This window comes from Schistocerca americana, chromosome X, assembly GCF_021461395.2.
Source record: "Schistocerca americana isolate TAMUIC-IGC-003095 chromosome X, iqSchAmer2.1, whole genome shotgun sequence".
Classification (NCBI taxonomy): Eukaryota; Metazoa; Arthropoda; class Insecta; order Orthoptera; family Acrididae; genus Schistocerca; species Schistocerca americana.
In genome coordinates, this window is record NC_060130.1 from 185,527,213 (window position 1) to 185,551,658 (window position 24,446).

The 24,446-nt window shown below is 43.6% G+C and overlaps 1 protein-coding gene and 1 non-coding gene across 7 annotated transcripts in view; both read left to right on the forward strand.

Annotated features, from left to right (window-relative positions):
* Positions 1-24,446, forward strand: part of LOC124554953 (ligand of Numb protein X 2-like) — a 535,718-nt gene that overhangs the window by 368,590 nt on the left and 142,682 nt on the right. The window lies entirely within an intron of this gene.
* Trnaa-cgc lies at positions 13,182-13,254 on the forward strand. Its single transcript has one exon. It is a non-coding gene; the product is annotated as a tRNA-Ala (tRNA).

Here is a 24,446-nt window from a genome sequence, read left to right on the forward strand (position 1 = left end):
AACGTAAACCCGCATAGTATGTACTATTGGGCAACGGAAAATCCACGATGGCTGCAACAAGTGGAACATCAGCGACCTTGGCGGGTTAATGTATGGTGCGGAATTATGGGATGAAGGCTAACTGGCCATCATTTTATCGATGGCAATCTAAATGGTACAATGTATGCCGATTTCCTGCGTAGTGTTCTACCGATGTTACTACAATATGTTTCACTGCATCATAGAATGGCGATGTACTTCCAACATGATGGATGTCCGGCACATAGCTTGCGTGCGGTTGAAGTGGTACTGAATAGCATATTTCATGACAGGTGGATTGGTCGTCGAAGCACCATACCATGGCCCTCACGTTCACCGGATCTGACGTCCCCGGATTTCTTTCTGTGGGGAAAGCTGAAGGATATTTGCTTCGCGATCCACCGACAACACCTGACAACATGCGTCAACGCATTGTCAATGCATGTGCGAACATTACGGAAGGCGAACTACTCGCTGTTGAAAGGAACGTCGTTACACGTATTGCCAAATGCACTGAGGTTGACGGACATCATTTTGAGCATTTATTGCATTAATGTGGTATGTACAGGTAATGACGCTGTAATAGCATGCGTTCTCAGAAATGATAAGTTCACAAAGGTACATGTATCACATTGGAACAACCGAAATAAAATGTTCAAACGTACCTACGTTCTGTATTTTAATTTAAAAAACCTACGTGTTACCAAGTGTTCGTCTAAAATTGTGAGCCATATATTTGTGACTATTACAGCGCCATCTATTACAAAGCGAAAATAGTGGTCCAACTTAAACATTCATATTTCTTTACGTACTACACGAATATGTAATAAAAATGGGGGTTCCTATTTAAAAAAAACGCAGTTGATATCCGTTTGACCTATGACAGCGCCATCTAGCGGGCCAACCATAGCGCCATCTGGTTTCCCCCTTCAAGGTAGACGACTTTCGTTCTTTGTAGTTTTTTCGTTTGATGCTTATTTCGTGAGATATTTTGCCCGGTGACTATCAATGGACCACACCATGTATACAGTAGTTAGGCTGTCCTCGCCCATGTCGTATTTCGTGCTCGCTTACTTGGTCATGCAAGACTCTAGACTGTGCGATGTCAGCCGTGCAACAGGGCGTAACAGCAGTGGTTGTAAAAATATGCTAACCTACGGGGGCCGCAGAGGACTGGTTCGCCTGACATCTTGACATTGCGAAGCGGTCCACATGCAGTGGACATTGAGTCGGGTTGGTATCTCACAGCGAGCCATAAGGCTGTACATTTTCAGTGGGCAGTAAGTACTGGAGGCATGTAGTGTGGCCCCACGATACAGGTGTCGAGTGCACCGACAACCCACAGTGTGTCGAGGGTGATTCTGTGACCGTACCGTCACTTGACCCAACATATTCACGTTACAATAAACATGAGCCAAGATGTTTATTTCAACATACTTGGTGGCCGAGTGTTGTCATGTCATCTGTATCTTCCTTAAACAATCCCATCTTGCAAAGTAACAGCTGTGTAGACGAGGCTGCTCTCTAACGTTTTTGGTTTGTGGAACACATGGACTGCCTACTACATTACCGTACCTTAGTCTGGAAATGTACGGAACAGCAAGGGAAATGTATCGATCGATATCTCCGCAGTTTGGTAGCTCTAGGAATCTAATCATCGGTTGATCGCGTCAGTCGGATAGTGCGTGTCTGAAGAAACGGGTATACTCTCGCCGGAATGAGGCCATTAGCGAGGTTAGACGCTGGTTACTGCATTATTAGCGTGATGGCCACTGGGTTTGTCCTGAGTGCTTACTTCAGTCAATGCTATCTTCCTCCAACAACATCTTTAATGGTGTCTGATTTGACATACTCCTTTGTGTGTTTGATTACACGACTTCTTCATGTGTTCTGGTTGTGTAGTTTCGCACTTTCACTTCTCATTTCTATATCCTTTAAGTCGTTATACAGTGAGTAGCGGAGTCTACTTCGTACCAACACTAGCCATTTTCTTTGCGTATTTGCCTATTATTCGAAGAATGAACAAGTGTCTGTATATCTGACGCGGGATGGTGGCAGCAGAATAGATGCACAGTCTTTCTCGAATACAGATTTTCTCAATTCGGCCAACAGAGATTTGCGAAAAGCGCGTCGTCCTCTTTCCAAGTGTTCCCATTTAAGATCTCTGAGATTTTCTGTTAAACTTTTATGTGGACCATACCGTCCTGTTTATGTGGACCATACCTCTTGTTAACGCTTCGTGGTATGAAAGTACTACTGAGTACCGCTTCAAGAGAGAAATCATGTAACATTCTGAAGGGACTGCGGTGTCGCTTTACTCTTACTTTGGTACGATGTGAACACATCTCAATGGTTTCACGGGTGTACTATCAGTGGCTCTAGAGCAGCTTGAATTTCAGCGTCCATAATACTCGCCCTATTTTGTTGTGAGCAGTTGGGAGAGGATCATTCTGTGCTTCATTCTCAATGGTTCCTAAGATTATCCGATCTTTATATTTTTTCCCCCATTTTGTGGTAATTCTGTTGCAGAAAATATTGCGTATTTTTTGAAAATGTTCGTATAAAGGATTCTGTACCTGCAAGTCCAGTCGGGCGTAAAGCTGTAGTGTATCGCCGGCCGGGGTGGCCGAGCGGTTCTAGGCGCTACAGTCTGGAACCGCACGACCGCTACAGTCGCAGGTTCGAAACGTGCCTCGGGCATGGATGTGTGTGATGTCCTTAGGTTAGTTAGATTTAAGTAGTTCTAAGTTCTAGGTGACTGATGACCTCAGAAGTTAAGTCCCATAGTGCTCAGAGCCATTTTTTGTAGTGTATCAGGGCCGGTTTCAGAACAGGGGGGCCGATTGTTTTTCGTATCGGCCATTTCAAAGGGCAATGCCCTTCAAGGTCAGTCTCCTAGGTTCCCAGGCAGTGATGCGACTCATCAGTCTCTTCTCTCTAGCCCTTTCTTGCCCCTCCTCTCCCATCTCTAGGCCAATTCTGCATCACTTGTGGTCTTTACACCGTAGCGTATACAACATGAAGCGTCAGCAGCAGCCGTTCTTAGGCAGTTGTGAGGCTTAAAAGCGCCGGCAAATTCAAAAAATGGCTGAGGCCTCAGTTTGGCAATTACATGTTTTCAAACTTATGACTTATCACTTTTAATAATAACATTTCATGTTATTGATACTTATGGCTCTCGCCATTATTTATTCCCCCCCCCCCCCCCCCCTTCCTCACACTCACACTCACACACACAAAACTATTTTCCCCAACTTCCATCAGCTTACTACCAGGTTTTTATTAGATACACTCACAATCTATAATACTTTTAGACAACATTTTTTTCTTTGCTAGCAATACGTTTAGAGAGACTATAATAATAATGACTAGAAACTTATGCAGACATACTTTTTCTACACTACTACTGGTAACGTGACTCCTCAACCAACCAACCAACCAACCATCTGTATTCTACATTCCCCATGGCAGTCTTTGATACAGCTGCCATTCTTCAACCAACCAACCAACCATCTGTATTCTACATTCCCCATGGCAGTCTTTGATACAGCTGCCATTCTTTAATACAATTACAATATCCTTCTTTGATACTACTGTTTCAGTAGACGCTTTTTACGTGGGTAACAGTAAATAATTTGACACTAATGACTAGCAGTAGGCGACGAAGCTACACACACACACGTGCACATAGGGTCAGTCAGTTAATAATATACACATGTACGTTATAAAGGGTGGTCAGAAACAATCTTAAAACCCTGTAAGACTCTTGCAGGGTAGGTTGTGCTTAGAAATGATTGTTAAGAAAAAAAATTCGGCACATTCCGCCGTTTCTGTGTTAATTAGCTTGAAGTTGGCCAATCAGCCATTGCACGTGTGAATTCAAGTGGCCTACCAGAGATGGTCTCGCCAAATGTGTCCACCTTTGGTTTTCTAACACCAAACAAGAGACTGCTACAAAAATTGGACATGGCACTGTAGTAAGTATTGAACAAGAGCCGGAGGCTGAGAAATCCCTTGTGCTATCATCTACCACTATGAGAACAACAGACGGAAATTTTAGCTGGTGGGCCCTTCGAATTTGCACATGCAATGGCCTTATTGGCTAACTTCAATTCTAATTAATTCAGAAATGGCACAATGTGCTGAATTGTTTTCTTAAAAATTCTTTCTCGGCACAACCTATCCTGAAACACCATTACGCATTTCAGAATACAGTGTGTACTACATGGTCTTGCCATCAAATGCTTATTTGCCGTACCAAACGCGGGACATTGTCATCACCACTGAGCAGACACTTATCATAATCGGTGATCGTGAGCGCCTTTGAGGCTGCACATTGTACACCTTCGCCTGCCTGTGAGTGGCACCTGTATCTACAGAATATGCATACGTTTTTGATCAGAGGCCTTCAAACTCCAAATCTGTGACCCATCGGCGTACTCTTTCATTGGTCCTATTACCATATTCTTTCGAGGCATTATGCCATAAGGATTATCAGCCACACATCCATATATGACAGGTCTGTTGGATCACATCCTTCACCCCAAGGATGAAACTGTCTATCTGTATAAACCAACTTTGGGTATGTGGAATGAAACCGGTACATGTGGAGCTGGGATTGGTCAAATATTGATGTACTGACATAGACAGGAGTTGTGGACACCAGCAAACCCTTAGCCATCTACAGAGCAACATATGCTTCATTGAACATAGTTGCCCATTTAAAACTTGGCCTGCCAATATACTCTCCTGTGACATAACGCCACTTCCAATGGAAAACTACGTGAATTTCGCAATGGTTTCATAAATTCCCCATTGTTTTGCAAAAAATAGCATTGGACATTAATTTAAGGAAGTCTTTCTCGAAGTTTCACATCATGAAGCCTTCTGTTCAGTATCAATATCGGTACACTTCTTCGACAAGTCTGACTGCTTGAAAGAGAGAGTGCAGGTTACTCTAGTCAGTTTCATTCCCTAACTCAGACACTGCTGGAGGTTTCTGTTGTACTTTATATATGTGTATTTACCTGCCAGCATCGTCATCAGTTCGAGGGTGGAAACATTGCACTGAACTAGGTGCTCCAGACATAGCGGCAGATCGCTGTACAAATCGTGCAAAATATCAGGATAGACCAGTTCTGTCTCCACGAAATACCTTACACAAGAATCAGCAACCAGATCTGAGAATTAACCTAATCCAACAAATTCTTTTCTGATAGCTACGAAACTCTCCTCTCATCAGAGATTGTCATGTGGCGTGTCTGTGTAAGTTGTTTACATCCTCGTATAGGATGTAACACAAAGTGCTGGATGCATTTAACTCCTCGCCCATTGATGGGTTTTGCGCCTCAGCATGCTTATTCACAGGTTGACAAATTCGCTGCAAATCCCTCATTCGAAAAAGATGATCGGCGTATCGATATTAGTCTTTGTGTCTTTTTTGACATGGTGTACTATAAAAAGCCCTGGCACAATTTAATATAATGCAGAATCCAGGATGTATGTGCTCATGCATACACTCTGGAATTTCACAAAAATATTCCAAAGTAGGTGTATGTCAGTGACCATATCAAGCTTTGCCAACCCCCCTACATTAGAGATACTGAATCCTGCCAAACATTCACCAGATGCCCATACTCCACATCAGTTATGGCATTGCCTGTAAGGCTACTGTTGAATGTAGCTATGTCAACATTATGGTTTTGTTGAGACTTTATATTCAATCCAGATAGTCGTATAGAAAAACCCCATTCTTCATCACGAACTGAAACTTTGCATCGTCGGGATGTGCATCTACAATGAGGTGCATGTCCTGACAGATTGTCTCTGGAAGTTGTTGAAGCAGTGCATGCATAAATCGAAGCAAGTCTAGAAAGTGGAGGGAATTTTTCTTGGTGATTTGCTTGGGGAATGAGTTGTATCTTTAACACTCTCAGACAGGACACCAACCTTGCTATTTCTCAAGCATTTTCACTTTCAGATGAAGTTCAAACCCAGAATTGAGGAGGTCTGGGGCAGAGTTCATTGCTAGTCGTTTAAAATGTGAGGACTGGGCTATTTGTAATACAGAATCAAGATCTCATTTCGTGTTCACAGTTTAAGGTGTTTCATGGGTCAGTGAGGGGGAAAACTGGTATTATCAGTACAATTGGCCATGAAGTGATGTTTATCGATGACTGTACCATTGTGACCTGATAGAGCTCTCAACTGCCTGTTCGAAAAGTGAAGGGGAGGTCGAAAAATGTTTTTTTCTGACTTTATTTGTGCTAAAATAATATGCAACAGACTATAATGACATAAAAGTTGAGATGTATGAATGTTCACAAAAATTCGGATCATAAAGGGGTAACGTCCTAGCAGCGAGTCTCTGAATTTGTTCGATTTCTGCTGACACATTTATTCGGTAACGACTTCAAACGCTGGAACTGTTGTGGCGTAACAAGACAGCTACGCCACACTGAAGTAGCCGAAAGGCACGCGTAATCTCACTTAGGCTAGATAGAGGTCTGAAACAGGATACGTAATGAATGGTAGCAAGAAAAGTACGTAGCTGCTATAATACTTAACTTTTAATCCTTCATTTGAATACAGCATTCCTTGATGATACAAGTGAGACTCTATCTTAAAATGGTTAATGGCGCCTTGTTAGGTCGTAGCCATTGACTTAGCTGAAGGCTATTCTAACTGTCTCTCGGCAATTGAGAGAAAGGCTTCGTCAGTGTAGTCGCTAGCAAAGTCGTCGTACAACTGGGGCGAGTGCTAGTCCGTATCTCGAGACCTGCCTTGTGGTGGCGCTCGGTCTGCGATCACACAGTGGCGACACGCGGGTCCGACATGTACTAAATGGACCGCGGCCGATGTAAGCTACCACCTAGCATGTGTGGTGTCTGGCGGTGACACCACAGGAACAATACTGTAGAATTCGTAAAACTAACGTTTTGTTTGTGATTTTAATTACAGCACTATACTCTTTCTCATAATTCTTCCGTCAAATGTAAATTTTTGGTGCCTTTCTCAAATGATTTCACGGTTTTATTTCATGCCAAATTGTTCCTTACTGTTACCCCTTAATATTTAAACGATGTGATGTGCACCGGATGTTTAGTAATCGGATTCTTTCTGTTTGTTATAGGCATTATCTCTGATTAATCCACATTTTGAAAGCGGTGCCATTCAGTGCACCAAGCTGAAATTTTATTCGCATTCGTTTGCATTTCTTTACTATCGTCCAATGAAGATACTTTCCCACAAAAAAAATATTGATAGTGCAATTGCTCGAATCTCATAAATCGTCAATAACCTGTAACCTATAACAGCAGTAAAAACCATTTTAGAACATTATTGTTTCTAATATTTTTCCTGCTATCTGTTTTTAAATTCCCAGTAGTTGCATCAAATTAGTCGATGCAAGTGCCACTAGGTTCCTGAAACGAGCAGATTCATTCCCTTTTGAAAACCAGTCCTCTTCCACTCTAATGATAAGCTGTTCACGGGAAATTATGGGGTACTAATCTGTAATTGCTGGACGAAAACGTGTTTCTTTAGAAGTGCAGTGTCTCGTCTAGTTGTCTTCCTGTCAAATAACTTTCCTATACGAAGGACGAGGAAATTTTTGCTGTGGTTGTCTACAGTTGATTCAACTTGCCCGTGGCCGCACCGTTCACACAGAAATGAAAGCTACAGGGAGCTGTAGCGAGCTCCCTAGGCGGCACTGGAAATGAACACTGGCACAGATAGCAGCGCATTCCAAAGTAACTCGCATTGTGATAAAAGTCTAGGCATGAGCATTCCTCTCAACATTGGAGCAGCCGACAAAGGCGACTGTTGTGTAGGAGAACAGGAACGGGAGCATGGTGAGAAACCTGCAAAAAATATCTTCGATATAAAACTCCTTAACTTGAATAGTTATTCTAGTATCTGGTTGTGATTGTTGCTTTTCACGGCAAGGTCTCATCGTTTCATCTTGCTCTAAATGGGGTTCTGTATAATGGGTCGCCTTTTCGGAATGAAATTTTCATTCTGTTCACGTTACAGCGCGTGCAGTGTCGTATCTATTTTTGTACGAAGGAAGGAAGTGTAATTTGACGTCCCGCCGACATCGTTGTTTTCAGTGTGATGAGAGGCGTTGGAACCTATCAGCTGCCACGATGAAAGAAGTACCCCACATTTCGCCTAAGGTAACAGCCAGACAACGTACTGGAACACCGCTCCTCCAGAGCTTTAACTAATGCACAAACTCTTCCTACCGAGCGAGGTGGCGCAGTGGTTAGACACTGGACTCGCATTCGGGAGGACGACGGTTCAATCCCGCGTCCGGCCATCCTGATTTAGGTTTTCCGTGATTTCCCTAAATCACTCCAGGCAAATGCCGGGATGGTTCCTCTGAAAGGGCACGGCCGACTTCCTTCCCCATCCTTCCCTAATCCGATGAGACCGATGACCACGCTGTCTGGTCTCCTTCCCCAAAACAACCAACCAACCAAACTCTTCCTTGTAGCCACCTCCACAACTTCTCAGTGAAACCTCCAAATGCGTGTCTCTAATATGCAGGAATCCAGGTTTCATTTATGCACTACTTGCCATTAAAGTTGCTACACCACGAAGGTGACGTGCTACAGACGCGAAATTTAACCGACCGGAAGAAGATGCTGTGATATGCAAATGATTAGCTTTTCAGAGCATTCACAAATGGTTGGCGCCGGTGGCGATACTTACAACGTGCTGAGATGAGGAAAGTTTCCCACCGATTTCACACACACAAACAGCAGTTGACCGGCGTTGCCTGGTGAAACGTTGTCGTGATGCCTCGTGTAAGGTGGAGAAATGCGTACCATCACGTTTCCGACTTTGATAAAGGTCGAATTGTAGCCTATCGCGATTGCGGTTTATCGTACAGCGACATTGCTGCTCGCGTTGGTCGAGATCCAATGACTTTTAGCAGAATATGGAATCGGTGGGTTCAGGAGGGTAATACGGAACGCCGTGCTGGATCCCAACGGCCTCGTATCACTAGCACTCGAGATGACAGGCATCGTATCCGCATGGCTGTAACGGATCGTGCAGCCACGTCTCGATCCCTGAGTCAACAGATGGGGGCGTTTGCAAGACGACAACCATCTGCACGAACAGTTCTACGACGTTTGCAGCAGCATGGACTATCAGCTCGGAGACCATGGCTGCGGTTACCCTTGACGCTACATCACAGACAGGAGCGCCTGCGCTGGTGTACTCAACGACGAACCTGGGTGCACGAATAGCAAAACGTCATTTTTGGGATGAATCCAGGTTCTGTTTACAGCATCATGATGGTCGCATCCGTGTTTGGCGACATCGCGGTGAACGCACATTGGAAACGTGTATTCGTCGTCGCCATACTGGCGTATCACCCTGCGTGATGGTATGGGGTGCCATTGGTTACACGTCTCGGTCACCTCTTTTTCGCATTGACGGCACTTTGAACAGTGAACGTTACATTTCAGATGTGTTACGACCCGTGGCTCTACCCTTCATTCGATCCCTGCGAAACCCTATGTTTCAGCAGGATAATGCACGACCGCATGTTGCAGGCACGTCCTGTACGGGCCTTTCTGGATACAGAAAATGTTCGACTGCTGCCCTGGCCAGCACATTCTCCAGATCTCTCGCCAATTGAAAACGTCTGGTCAATGGTGGCCGAGTAATTTTTGGCTCGTCACATTACGCCAGTCTCTACTCGTGATAAACTGTGGTATTGTGTTGAAGCTGCATGTGCAGCTGTACCTGTACACGCCATCCAAGCTCTGTTTGACTCAATGCCCAGGCGTATCAAGGCCGTTATTACGGCCAGAGGTGGTTGTTCTAGGTACTGATTTATCAGGACCTATGCATCCAAATTGTGTGAAAATGTAATCACATGTCAGTTCCAGTGTAATATATTTGTCCAATGAATACCCGTTTATCATGTGAATTTCTTCTTGGTGTAGCAATTTTAATGGCCAGTAGTACGAGGGCTATCCACAAAGTACATTACGTTTTGGAATTAAAAATAAAGTATTGGAAAATTTTTTATTATATACAGATGAAAGCCACACTTAAATACTACTTTTCTACATAGTTGCCATTTAAATTAAGGCACTTATCGTAGCTATGGACAAGCTTGGAAATTCCTTCGTCGTAAAATTCGGCCGCCGGCGCCTTCAACCACGTGGTTACCTCTTCTTGAAGCTGTGCGTCGTCATCAAAACGCTGCATAGCCAACCACTTCTTCATTGCTGGGAATAAGTGGAAGTCGCTCGGTGCCAGGTCGGGACTGTACGGCGGATGAGGAAACAACTCCCACTTAAAGGATTCGAGAACTTCACGAGTGGCATTTGCCGTGTGGGCCCGGGCGTTGTCGTGAATCGGAAAGATCTTTGAGCCCAGCTTTCCCCTGCCCTTGGTTTGTATTGCTCTTCTGAGGTTGTGCAGAGTTTGGCAATACCTTTGAGAGTTTATTGTAGTGCCTCTTTCCAGGAAATCCACAAAAATCACACCTTTTCTGTCCCAAAAGACAGTCATTACGTGGTTGAAGGCGCAGGCGGCAGAATTTTACGACGAAGTAATTTCCAAGTTCGTCCATCGCTACGATAAGTGCCTTAATTTAAATGGCAACTATGTAGAAAAGTAGTATTTAAGTGTGGCTTTCATCTGTGTATAATTAAAAAAAATTCCAATTCTTTATTTATTTTTAATTCCAAAACGCAATGTACTTTGTGGATAGCCCTCGTTAATTAAACTGTCAACTCATTCGACACTAGCAACTCTGCACTCAGCAACTCTAGTGCAAGGTCTAGTGTCACGATCCGTTTCTACAAACTAATCTCGTACTTTAGTAAAAAAATTTAAATTTTTTAAAAATCTATTCAGATCTTCAAAAAAGCTGTTTTGTAACCACAGTAGCTGTTAGCCGTTTCGTTATCACAGGATCACATAACCGGTTTCGCGATAATTTAATCGCATCGTCAGCTGTAGACATAAATGAAAAAAGATAAGTATTGGAAGATACAATAATGGTAAAATAGGGCAATTAACTAGAAAGACGGATGAATAAATACTCATATAACTAACTTAAAATTGGTTCGTTAAAATACACGGTCTCCCAACGTTAGGATGGCGTTCAAATTGCCAGAACCGCCTAAGCTGGATGGTTACAAGTGTTCATGTACACTGCGTGCACCTGCTACCCAATTTTTGATGTTTCATCTTGTAACGGTCCAGCTTAGGCGTTTGTGGCAATTTGAACGCCATCCGAATGTTGAGAGAACGTGTATTTTAACAATTAAACTAGTTGTGTGAGCATTTGTCCACCTGTCAGTCTGGTTAATTGTCTTGTTTTACCATTACTATACCTTCTAATTCGTGTTATGTTTTTTCATAGACATATACACCCAAGGATGCGATTAAATCACCGTCAAGGCGGTTGTGTGTGATTCTGCAGTAAAGGAACTGCTAAGAGCTAATGCGGTTACCAAAAAGTTTTTAGAAGATTTTAAGTCTTTAAAAAAATTTAGAAATATTTTGTCATGTACCTAAGCTGCGGACGCCCATACAGTCAAATTGTATGTTCGTAGATTAGTTTTTTGGGGAGTTTCTGGTACTTCTAATCGTGGCAGAAACGGAGAACCACCCTAGCGCTGCATTTCTTGCGACACAAATCGAATAACTCTCTTGTACAGCAGTTGGCTGCGCTGGGTAATGAGACAGAAATGATAAAGCGGAGAGCAATCCTCTCCCACGTTCCCGGCGTGCCTCAATTGCCCTCATCCCCGCTGCGCGTGCTACGCTTTCGCTTCCGCTTCACACTTCCGTCCGTAAATGATAAACCGCTGCTGTTCTCCGTTTAATATTAAATGAAAATAGGTCTCGCCGAGACGATATGGATTCAAACGCTGGCAAAATCGCCGTATTTAAAGCTTTCAATTGCACCTCTAAATTTCTCTGGACCCATACCCTGATGGTTTCCTCATAAAAGCAGCCGTTCTTGACCCCTTACTTAAAAACCAAGACAATGGTCTTAATTCAGTGATGTCCTTCTTGACCGGATGCTGAAGTCCAATTAGGGACTTGGTCGCTGGCGCTGTACCGGCTGGACTTTACCTCAGTAAGATAAAAGATAAAACTTTTAAACATACAATACAGGCGAAAAATTTTACGTCTTTTACTGTAACTTCATATGCTTTCCTTTGCCTGTTTCGAGTATTGATAACGTTTAGAACTGCTACCTGCTTCAAACGGGAGGATTCGGTCCCATCGTTTTTCAGACCCTTGCGGGCTTGGGAGGATTCGATGTCATTTTTCTGACCGCGGGAGGATTCGGGGCTGCGCCTCTGTACTTCGGTCGGTAAAAAACAGAATCACTTTGTCAATAAATTCGCTTTTCCTGGTCAAGAAGTCAAATATAAATTAAACCTATCGAAAGAACAAAGCAATTTCGTTAAGTTTTTAATACAGGAAGCGAAACCAGTAAATCCATATATCCTAGCCAAATAAATTCAGTGTTAGATTGTATTCGTAAAGACAAGATTGCGGCACTTAATTCTGCCACTGACATAAACTTCCTAAACTACTCCTCTCCCCGAGGTAAAAAACTAATAGTGCCATCAATTGGTTCTTTGGTGTACTGCGACATCAACGCCTCCATTTATTGGTTCTTTGATGTACTGCGCCGTCAGTAATAGTATAGATACTGAGAGTATCACCTTTTAAGTCTGTCTTCAATGTTTTCGATTATATCCAGTGCAAAGGTAATATATGCAAGTCTATGCCTATTGTTGAAATGGTTTAAATGGCTCTGAGCACTATGGAACTTGAAACTTCGTGCCGGACCGAGACTCGAACTCGGGACCTTTGCCTACTGCGGGCAAGTGTTCTACCAACTGAGCTACCCAAGCACGACTCACGCCCCGTCCTCACAGCTTTACTTCCGCCAGTACCTCTCCTCCTACCTTCCAAACTTTACAGAAGCTCTCCCTCGAACCTTGCAAAACTAGCACTCCTGAAACAAAGGATATTGCGGAGACATGGCTTAGCCACAGCCTGGGGGATGTTTCCAGAATGCGATTTCCGACACACAGTTTTAATCTGCCAGGAAGTTTCATATCAGCGCACACTCCGCTGCAGAGTGAAAATCTCATTCTGGAAAACCGAGCGGGGTGGCGCAGTGGTTAGCACACTGGACTCGCATTCGGGAGGACGACGGTTCGATCCCGTCTCCGGCCATCCTGATTTAGGTTTTCCGTGATTTCCCTAAATCGTTTCAGGCCAATGCCGGGATGGTTCCTTTGAACGGGCACGGCCGATTTCCTTCCCAATCCTTCCCTAACCCGTGCTTGCGCTCCGTCTCTAATGACCTCGTTGTCGACGGGACGTTAAACACTAACCACCTCCTCCTCATTCTGGAAACTATTGGACTTAACATCTGAGGTCATCAGTCCCCTAGAACTTAGAACTACCTAAACCTAACCAACGTAAGGACATCACACACATCCATGCCCGAGACAGGATTCGAATCTGCGACCGTAGCGGTCGCGCGGTTCCAGACTGAAGCGCCTAGAACAGCTTGGCTTGATGAAATTCGTTCTGTCGCTGTGTTGTTCAGCCTAGTGGTTCTTGTGCGTAAAGGAATGGTAATATGCACCGATTCGGTATTGTCTGGCTCACCTCTCAGTGTCGATAAAAAATTTTTTATTTGCATCTACATTTATACTCCGCAAGCCACCCAACGGTGTGTGGCGGAGGGCACTTTATGTGCCACTGTCATTGCCTCCCTTTCCTGTTCCAGTCGCGTATGGTTCGCGGAAAGAACGACTGCCGGAAAGCCTCCGTGCGCGCGAATATCTCTAATTTTACATTCGTGGCCTCCTCGGAAGGTATAAGTAGGGGGAAGCAATATATTCGATACCTCATCCAGAAACGCACCCTCTCGAAACCTGGCGAGCAAGCTACACCGCGATGCAGACCGCCTCTCTCGCAGAGTTTGCCACTTGAGTTTGCTAAACATCTCCGTAACGCTATCACGCTTACCAAATAACCCTGTGACGAAACGTGTCGCTCTTCTTTGGATCTGCTCTATCTCCTCTGTCAACCCGACCTGGTACGGATCCCACACTGATGAGCAATACTCAAGTATAGGTCGAACGAGTGTTTTGTAAGCCACCTCCTTTGTTGATGGACTACATTTTCTAAGGACTCTCCCAATGAATCTCAACCTGGCACCCGCCTTACCAACAATTAATTTTATATGATCATTCCACTTCAAATCGTTCCGTACGCATACTCCCAGATATTTTACAGAAGTAACTGCTACCAGTGTTTGTTCCGCTATCATATAATCATACAATAAAGGACCCTTCTTTCTATGTATTCGCAATACATTACATTTGTCTATGTTAAGGGTCAGTTGCCACTCCCTGCACCAAGTGCCTATCCGCTACAGATATTCCTGCGTTTCGCTGCAATTTTCTAATGCTGCAACTTCTCTGTATACTACAGTATCATCCGCGAAAAGCCGCATGGAACTTCCGACACCATCTACTAGATCATTTATATATATATTGTGAAAAGCAATGGTTCCATGAGGAGAGCTACGGAAGGGTGGGTATAGCACCCTGTAATGGTTTTTTGCGACTTAGTGCGATAGAGAGAACGGGGAATTGCCTGCTCGCTCTTCATTTGCAGACCTGCTAAGGAGGAAAGTACAGGACCAGAATTTGGCGATCTGTTTTCCCTCACACTTCTAACCTGCCCCTGCCGCCCTCCCCCCCCCCCCCACCATTTCCATAACCTGCCCCTGCCGCCCTCCCCCCCCCCCCCCCCTTACCATCTTACCATTTCCAGCCTATTACACCCCGAGAACACAATTTACCTTTTAATGCGGAGACACTTCACACAGATGTAGTATTTGTTCTTAACCCACTTCACTTAAGAATAAACATTAATTTTTTTTGCATTAAACACTGTTTTTAATAATTTGAAATTTTCTATACCCGGCAGTGCGAAAAGTATTAGCTGTAGAGAAACAATGAATCGGACCTTTTTTGTAGGAAATCTAATGTAGCTTAATTTTTTACTGGGAAACGTTGTTGCTAGAATCCACGGTTCCGAGATGTTCAAGGAAAACAAAGAAAAGTTGCTTTTAAACGCCCGAACCCCCCTCCCCCACGCTCAAACACACACACACACACACACACACACACACACACACACACACACACACACACAACACAACACACACACACACACACACACACACACACACACACACGTGTCTCGATCTTCAGTATGTTGTTCGTGACACTCCCTCCAATCACTGTACAAAAAACTGAGATTACACGAATTTTTCCCTTGATTTTGCTTCGTTGACTGGACTATAACCCGCTTCCGCAGCCGAGATGTTTAATGGACGCATGTGCAGTGGCGTTAGACACGGAAGTAAGCCAGTTCGAATCCTGGTGACGGAAAATTTTCACTGCAAGTATTTAGTCGGAGAGGAGAGGAGAGGAGAGGAGAGGAGAGGAGAGGAGAGGAGAGGAGAGGAGAGGAGAGGAGGTGGCTTAAAGTTCCTCATCACCAGTCTTTGCACCAGTGTCCTGGATTGAATTCCAAACCTCTCCGCAGTGTCTCAGGAAGTGAGGGCATGTGATACTGTCGATGGTGATCCGTCTGTTTAATGGGGTCGTGAAGCTGGGCGACCCCATTTGTGTTGTTCGAGCAGAGCAGGCTGTGTGCGGGCACATAGTTTTTGCCTCTCCCCTCCCTCGACCCGTGGCTCTGAGCAATATGGGACTTAACAGCTATGCCCTCCATCCGTGACAACACAAACCCATCACTACCCCTGTCCACTGACTCCACACAGGTACGCACTTGCCTTTTAATAACAGTTCATAGGAAGGCAACAGTAAACTAAACCCCACCACGGGCAGCGATGCAGGGTTCCTGCAGCTGTTGCCGTGCACTCATTTCCTGAGCATAAGACTACCTCGATGTGAAGGCTTATCTCAGAAACTAGTGTAGAGATTTTGATATGGCTTTCACTAATGAATAGCATAGGAAAGTTTTATTATTACTTCACCACATAAGTAATCCAGCCATAGACACTTTGTGCTAGCCGGGGCAGGTCGCTCGTTTGATGGACACTTACTTCGCGTATTGTGACTGTAGTAACCACAGGTAGGGGAAGCTCACATGCCGCTCATAGTCTGTTCTGTGGGAGCAGTCGTGATAGTTACAAACTGAAGTATTGTCTCTTTTTCCCAACTATCTGTATGTACTTTTAGAAACACGAAGGTGGTAACTTATGCCGCCAAGTGGCAAAGCACCGCACATAAACTAATCACCTAGACTACTTGAATTTGAGGCAGTGCGCCCTGACCTTTTTTATTAACATGAATATTGCGTGGCCTGCAGGTGTGAAGTAGCGTTGAAGCCTTAATTATGTTTGTATACCAAGTAACTGTTCTTATGTGCCTCGAAAGTTCACTGCTTAGTTTTTTTCTAAGTATTCTCTTTCTCTCTTTTCAGGTATGCGCTGCCCACAGCATCGCCATTTTGAATCACCATCATTTTAATGAAATTTAAGGTATGAAAGGAAGAAGAGTGTGAAAAGTTGGAATGAATACACAGTTGCACAGCAGAGGCCTTCAGAGACAGTCTTGTGTGGTTCCGATAGAGTTCTTTTAAAATTGTCATAGGGGGTTAAATGCTTAGAAAATATAAGTTGCGACACTTAAGTTACTACAAGTTCGCATCATACAAATGCAGAAACATCCTAAAATAGGAGCTACGCGTTCTAAATTCCATTTGTGCAGTTCTGCATTGCCGTAGACGCTGTAGAAACTCCTCTAGCAGCCCAGCAAGCTACATGTCCGATCTTCTGTGGTTACTACGAGGGCGTGCCGTGAAGTAATACTTCCGAATTTTTTGTGCAAAAATTCTTAAACTAAAACAAACGTTATTACAATTATACATCTTTATTCTTCATGTCTGTATATTTGCAGCCCCCTGCCATTACAGTGCTCCAAATTGTAGCGTGTAACATGGCGGTGCGTGACAAACAGTGTACTGTAATTGAATTTTGAATTCGTAGACTTCGTCCACACATGCAGCACCCTCCATTCAGTATGACAATGTCAGGCCACCCACGAGCACTGCGAAATCATGCAACAGTCCGACGCCATGGGTTCACTGTCATTGACCATCCTTTGCAGAGTCCCGACAGGACCCATCCGATTTTCATCTCTTTCCAAAACTTAAAGAACACCTTCGAGGGCATCACTTTGTTAGTGATGAAGCGGTACAAGCAAAGGTGGGATAGTGGCTCCGTCAACACAGTCAGACATTGTACAGTGACGGTGTCATCAAACTGGTCTCTCGTCGGGAGGAATGTGTTCGTCACCAGGGTGACTATGTTGAGAAATAAATACGTACACATGAAGAATAAGGATTTAGAATGTTAATAATGTTTCTTTACTTTAAAAAGCTTTCTTTTCACATAAAAAATTCGGAGATATTACTTTTCAGCACACCCTCGTATTTGACGTACTCCCTGTCTCAACACTTGTAATACAGGTATGTTCACTAACATTCTAGGGTCGACCACACACGCCCACGTTAACCTGTCTTTTGTCAGATTCGAATTGCAGTGTTAATTTTGCTCATTAAAGCAACATACTGATTCCTAATTACAAATTGTAAGACATACAATATTACAATATGATATGATTTAAAAAATTAATACTAACACATAGTGGTGTGTGAACTACGTTGCTGGCCATTAAAAGTGCGATTACAGAAAGATTAGCAAATAACAAAATTTTACTTATTGCACGTGTAACTTGTGGCGTTCCATTGTTGTTGTTGTGGTCTTCAGTCCTGAGACTGGTTTGATGCAGCTCTCCATGCTACTCTATCCTGTGCAAGCTTCTTCATCTCCCAGTACCTACTGCAATCTACATCCTTCTGAATCTGCTTAGTGTATTCATCTCTTGGTCTCCCTCTACGATTTTTACCCTCCACGCTGCCCTCCAATACTAAATTGGTGATCCCTTGATGCCTCAGAACACGTCCTACCAACCGATCCCGTCTTCTGGTCAAGTTGTGCCACAAACTTCTCTTCTCCCCAATCCTGTTCAATACTTCATTAGTTATGTGATCTACCCATCTAATCTTCAGCATTCTTCTGTAGCACCACATTTCGAATGCTTCTATTCTCTTCTTGTCCAAACTGTTTATCGTCCATGTTTCACTTCCATACATGGCTACACTCCATACAAATACTTTCAGAAATGACTTCCTGACACTTAAATCAATACTCGATGTTAACAAATTTCTCTACTTCAGAAAAGCTTTCCTTGCCATTGCCAGTCTACATTTTATATCCTCTCTACTTCGACCATCGTCAGTTATTTTGCTCCCCAAATAGCAAAACTCCTTTACTACTTTAAGTGTCTCATTTCCTAATCTAATTCCCTCATCATCACCCGACTTAATTCGACTACATTCCATTATCCTCGTTTAGCTTTTGTTGATGTTCATCTTATATCCTCCTTTCAAGACACTGTCCATTCCATTCAACTGCTCTTCCAAGTCCTTTGCTGTCTCTGACAGAATTACAATGTCATCGGCGAACCTCAAAGTTTTTATTTCTTCTCCATGGATTTTAATACGTACTTCGAATTTTTCTTTTGTTTCCTTTACTGCTTGCTCAATATACAGATTGAACAACATCGGGGAGAGGCTACAACCCTGTCTTACTCCCTTCCCAACCACTGCTTCCCTTTTATGTCCCTCTACTCTTATAACTGCCATCTGGTTTCTGTACAAATTGTAAATAGCCTTTCGCTCCCTGTATTTTACCCTTGCCACCTTTAGAATTTGAAAGAGATTATTCCAGTCAACATTGTCAAAAGCTTTCTCTAAGTCTACAAATGCTAGAAACGTAGGTTTGCCTTTCCTTAATCTTTCTTCTAAGATAAGTCGTAAGGTCAGTATTGCCTCACGGGTTCCAGTGTTTCTACGGAATCCAAACTGATCTTCCCCGAGGTCGGATTCTACTAGTTTTTCCATTCGTCTGTAAAGAATTCGTGTTAGAATTTTGCAGCTGGACTTATTAAACTGATAGTTCGGTAATTTTCACATCTGTCAGCACCTGCTTTCTTTGGGATTGGAATTATTATATTCTTCTTGAAGTCTGAGGGTATTTCGCCTGTTTCATACATCTTGCTCACCAGATGGTAGAGTTTTGTCAGGACTGGCTCTCCCAAGGCAGTCAGTAGTTCCAATGGAATGTTGTCTACTCCAGGGGCCTTGTTTCGACTCAGATCTTTCAGTGCTCTGTCAAACTCTTCACGCAGTATCGTATCTCCCATTTCATCTTCATCTACATCCTCTTCCATTTCCATAATATTGTCCTCAAGCACATCGCCCTTGTATAGACCCTCTATATACTGCTTCCACCTTTCTGCTTTCCTTTCTTTGCTTAGAACTGGGTTTCCATCTGAGCTCTTGATATTCATACAAGTGGTTCTCTTTTCTCCAAAGGTCCCCTTAATTTTCCTGTAGGCAGTATCTATCTTACCCCTAGTGAGATAAGCCTCGACATCCTTACATTTGTCCTCTAGCCATCCCTGCTTAGCCATTTTGAACTTCCTGTCGATATCATTTTTGAGACGTTTGTATTCCTTTTTGCCTGCTTCATTTACTGCATTTTTATATTTTCTCCTTTCATCAATTAAATTCAGTATTTCTTCTGTTACCCAAGGATTTCTACCAGCCCTCGTCTTTTTACCTACTTGATCCTCTGCTGCCTTCACTACTTCATCCCTCAAAGCTACCCATTCTTCTTCTACCGTATTTCTTTCCCCCATTCCTGTCAATTGCTCCCTTATGCTCTCCCTGAAACTCTGTACAACCTCTTGTTCTTTTAGTTTATCCAGGTCCCAACTCCTTAAATTCCCACCTTTTTGCAGTTTCTTCAGTTTTAATCTACAGGTCATAACCAATAGATTGTGGTCAAAGTCCACATCTGCTCCTGGAAATGTCTTACAATTTAAAACCTGGTTCCTAAATCTCTGTCTTACCATTATATAATCTATCTGATACCTTTTAGTATCTCCAGGGTTCTTCCATGTATACAACCTTCTTTCATGATTCTTAAACCAAGTGTTAGCTATGATTATGTTGTGCTCTGTGCAAAATTCTACCAGGCGGCTTCCTCTTTCATTTCTTAGCCCCAATCCATATTCACCGACTATGTTTCCTTCTCTCCCTTTTCCTACACTCGAATTCCAGTCACCCATGACTATTAAATTTTCGTCTCCCTTCACTATCTGAATAATTTCTTTTATTTCATCATACATTTCTTTAATTTCTTTGTCATCTGCAGAGCTAGTTGGCATATAAACTTGTACTACTGTAGTAGGCGTGGGCTTCGTGTCTATCTTGGCCACAATAATGCGTTCACTATGTTGTTTGTAGTAGCTTACCCGTACACCTATTTTTTTAATTCATTATTAAACCTACTCCTGCATTACCCCTATTTGATTTTGTGTTTATAACCCTGTAGTCACCTGTCCAGAAGTCTTGTTCGTCCTGCCACCGAACTTCACTAATTCCCACTATATCTAACTTCAACCTATCCATTTCCCTTTTTAAATTTTCTAACCTACCTGCCCGATTAAGGGATCTGACATTCCACGCTCCGATCCGTAGAACGCCAGTTTTCTTTCTCCTGATAACGACATCCTCCTGAGTAGTCCCCGCCCGGAGATCCGAATGGGGGACTATTTTACCTCCGGAATATTTTACCCAAGAGGACGCCATCATCATTTAATCATACAGTAAAGCTGCATGCCCTCGGGAAAAATTACGGCTCTAGTTTCCCCTTGCGTTCAGCCGTTCGCAGTACCAGCACAACAAGGTCGTTTTGACTATTGTTACAAGGCCAGATCAGTCAATCATCCAGACTGTTGCCCTTGCAACTACTGAAAAGGTGCATGTTGTACCACCATACAGCGAGACCTTCGGAGATGGTGGTCCAGCTGCACACACCGATAACACTAATACCCAGTAGCACGTCCTCTTGCATTGATGCATGACAATATTCGTCGTGGCATACTATCCACAAGCGCATACAGGCACTGTTGGCCCAGATTGTCCCACTGCTCAACGGCGATTTGGCGTAGATCCCTCAGAGTGGTTGGTGGGTCACGTCGTCCATAAACAGCCCTTCTCAGTCTATCCCAGGCATGGTCGATAGGGTTCATGTCTGGAGAACATGCTGGCCACTCTAGTCAATCGATTTCGTTATCCTAAAGGAAGTCATTCGCAACATGTGCACGATTCGGGCACGAATTGTAGTCCATGAAGACGAATGCCTCGCCAATATGTTGCCGATATGGTTGCACTATCGGTCGGAGGATGGCATTCGTGTATCGTACAGCCGTTACGGCGCCTTCCATGACCACCAGTGGGGTACATCGGCCCCACATAATGCCACCCCAAAACAGCAGCGAACCTCCACCTTGCTGCACTCACTGGACAGTGTGTCTAAGGCGTTCAGCCTGACCGGGTTGCCTCGAAACACGTCTCCGACGATTGTCTGGTTGAAGGCAATGCGACACTCATCGGTGAAGAGGCAATGATGCCAATCCTGAGCGCTCCATTTGGCATGTTGTTGGGCCCATCTGTACCGCGCTGCATGGTGTCGTAGTTGCAAAGATGGACCTCGCCATGGACGTCGCGGGTGAAGTTGCGCATCGTGCTTCCTATTGCGCACAGTTTGAGTCGTAACACTACGTCCAGTGTCTGCACGAAAAGCATTATTCAATTTGGTGGCGTTGCTGTCAGGGTTCCTCCGAGCCATATCCGTAGGTAGCGGTCATCCACTGCAATAGTAGTCCTTGGGCTGTCTGAGCAAAACACGTCATCGACAGCTCCTGTCTCTCTGTAACTCTGCCATGTCCGAACAACATCGCTTTGGTTGACTCAGAGACACCTGGACACTTCCCTTGTTGAGAGCCCTTCCTATCACAAAGCAACAATGCGGACGTGATCTAACCACAGTATTAACCGTCTAGGCATGGTTGAACCACAGACAACACGAACCGTGTACCGCCTTCCTGGTGGAATGACTGGAACTGATCGGCTGCCAGACCTCCTCCGTCTAATAGGCGCTGCTCAAGCACGGTTGTTTCAGTGTGTATACGACCCGGGACAACCGGGAGATCCGGGAGAAATCCGGGAATATTTTCATCCGGTAGAAAATCGGGATAAACCCGGGAATTTTTCGGAATTCCGGGAATTTTTAACTGTTTTAGTTTTCAGTTAAATTTTTGTTTTTTTGACCGGTAAGAACCAATACTCTAACAAAGGATATTACTGTATCCCGCTTCTGCAGTATAATACTGCAGCAACAAAATATGAACGGGAGAAAAAAAAACGAAAATAAAACCTAAGTCGCAAAAGAAATACGCCATATACAACAATAAAACACAGTGCTCATACAAGCGTTTGCCAACTGCAAAGTGTGTCAAAGGCTTTGGGAAAACTATGCAATGCTTCCTAACAACAAATTGTCTCCGATGAGCGTGACGTCACAACTGTTTACTTTAGATTCGTTTGAGCAGTTGCGGGCCGGCCCTTGGGCGTGTGCAGTTCCCGCTTCTCGCTACAGACGTGTGGTTGGGCGCCACTTTCTAATATTGCCCTGGTTCGGAAATATTGGAGATCCGGGACTGATTCGCAAAGCAGTCGAAGTTCTAGTTGGCAGTCTCCACGTGACCCGTGTTTACGTTTAATGATTTTGCTGTTTCCTCTTCATTTATTGCTCTCACATTAAACGAAAACAAAACGGATATCTACGGCCGTGAGCTATCAAATAAATTAAAATACGTTCTCATAATTACGGAAGGCTAAACTGTGTTATTAGTTTCAGGTTTTATCTCCACCTTTCTAACAGTCAGGCATTAATAGCCTTGCAGAACAATGAAGTTATTTTTGTCAGTTTGCTAAAGAAATTTTGCTTTTATTAATCTTTTCCGCTGCGGCAGTCAATTTATTTGAAACTAAGTGTTTAATTCCATACTATGGGCTAGTTTCAACTGTTCGCTGCATTTCAAAAGTGCATGTTTTCATTTTCTAGCACGTATGGCAATATGCCATAATAAAGAACCAAACATGAAATAATACAGCACCGGTACTCAAGAAAATTTACATCCGAATCTGGACACACGAATGTGCACTTTAAGCCGAATTACGCATTGTAGTATGGTTCACGAAATTCCGATGTTCTTGGAGTATCCTTTGATGTCTTGTTTCTTTTATGACACAGTGTAATATCTTTTAATGTTTTACATCTACGAGCATACGGGCATCCTGCATCATCGTAGCTGAGCAAGCGCGGTGACGCCCGTTTCTGGCGCTCTCTGGCACCTACTGAAACGAACCTATTTGTAGCAGCTCACGAGAAAATATTTCGAATGGTTGTTTGAAAAGCGTTATTTTCAGAGTAAATTTCCTTTTATGCAAGATGAATTATGTGCGAGAATGTACTATGAATTTCTTAAATCACAGAGCGTTTGACTCTCATTTAAAAATCAAGTCTTTGAGGACGTACATTTAGAAAAATTTAGAGCTCAAAAGATCAGACATTTATGTCTTTATTAAAAAAAATTCTGACGCATTTGTGTGTTGTACCTTAAAGTGTAACACGCGCAGCCGGCCAGTGTGGCCCAGCGGTTCTAGGCGCTTCAATCTGGAACCGCGCGACCGCTACGGTCGCAGGTTCAAATTCTGCCTCGGGCATGGATGTGTGTGATGTCCTTAGGTTAGTTAGGTTTAAGTAGTTCTAAGTTCTAGGGGACTTATGACCACAGCAGTTGAGTCCCATAGTGCTCAGAGCCATCTCTTGCAGATTATTAATCTCCGAGACCAATATTGTATGTGAAAGCTTTGCTTTTCTTGTAGTAACGCCGTGTATGTTAATTTAAACCATTAACTTTTCCTATTTGTGTGTACGCGCTCTTAACAGTGATATTGCTATTGGCTGACTACATCACGTATCCTACGCTAGAAGATTCGCTGTCATCGGCTGGCGAGATCTCGTGACGAGCTATGACTGGCTACAAAAGCCCATTGCAATCTTGATTTCAATGCTTTGGAAAGTAACATGCGGCGTTTGGTGGAATTTAAATTTACACATTCGTAATACGAAAATATGCAGCGTACATGTTGCTGCACATCAAAGATCTTTCCAAAACGTGTTTTTTTACTGTAACCATTCAAAGGATTGATAAGGTTTACAATTCCGAGGAAAAGTATACTATCACTTGTCAGGGAAAAAGTGTGTTTTCAAATGGCTCTGAGCACTATGGGACTTAACTGCTGTGGTCATCAGTCCCCTAGAACTTAGAACT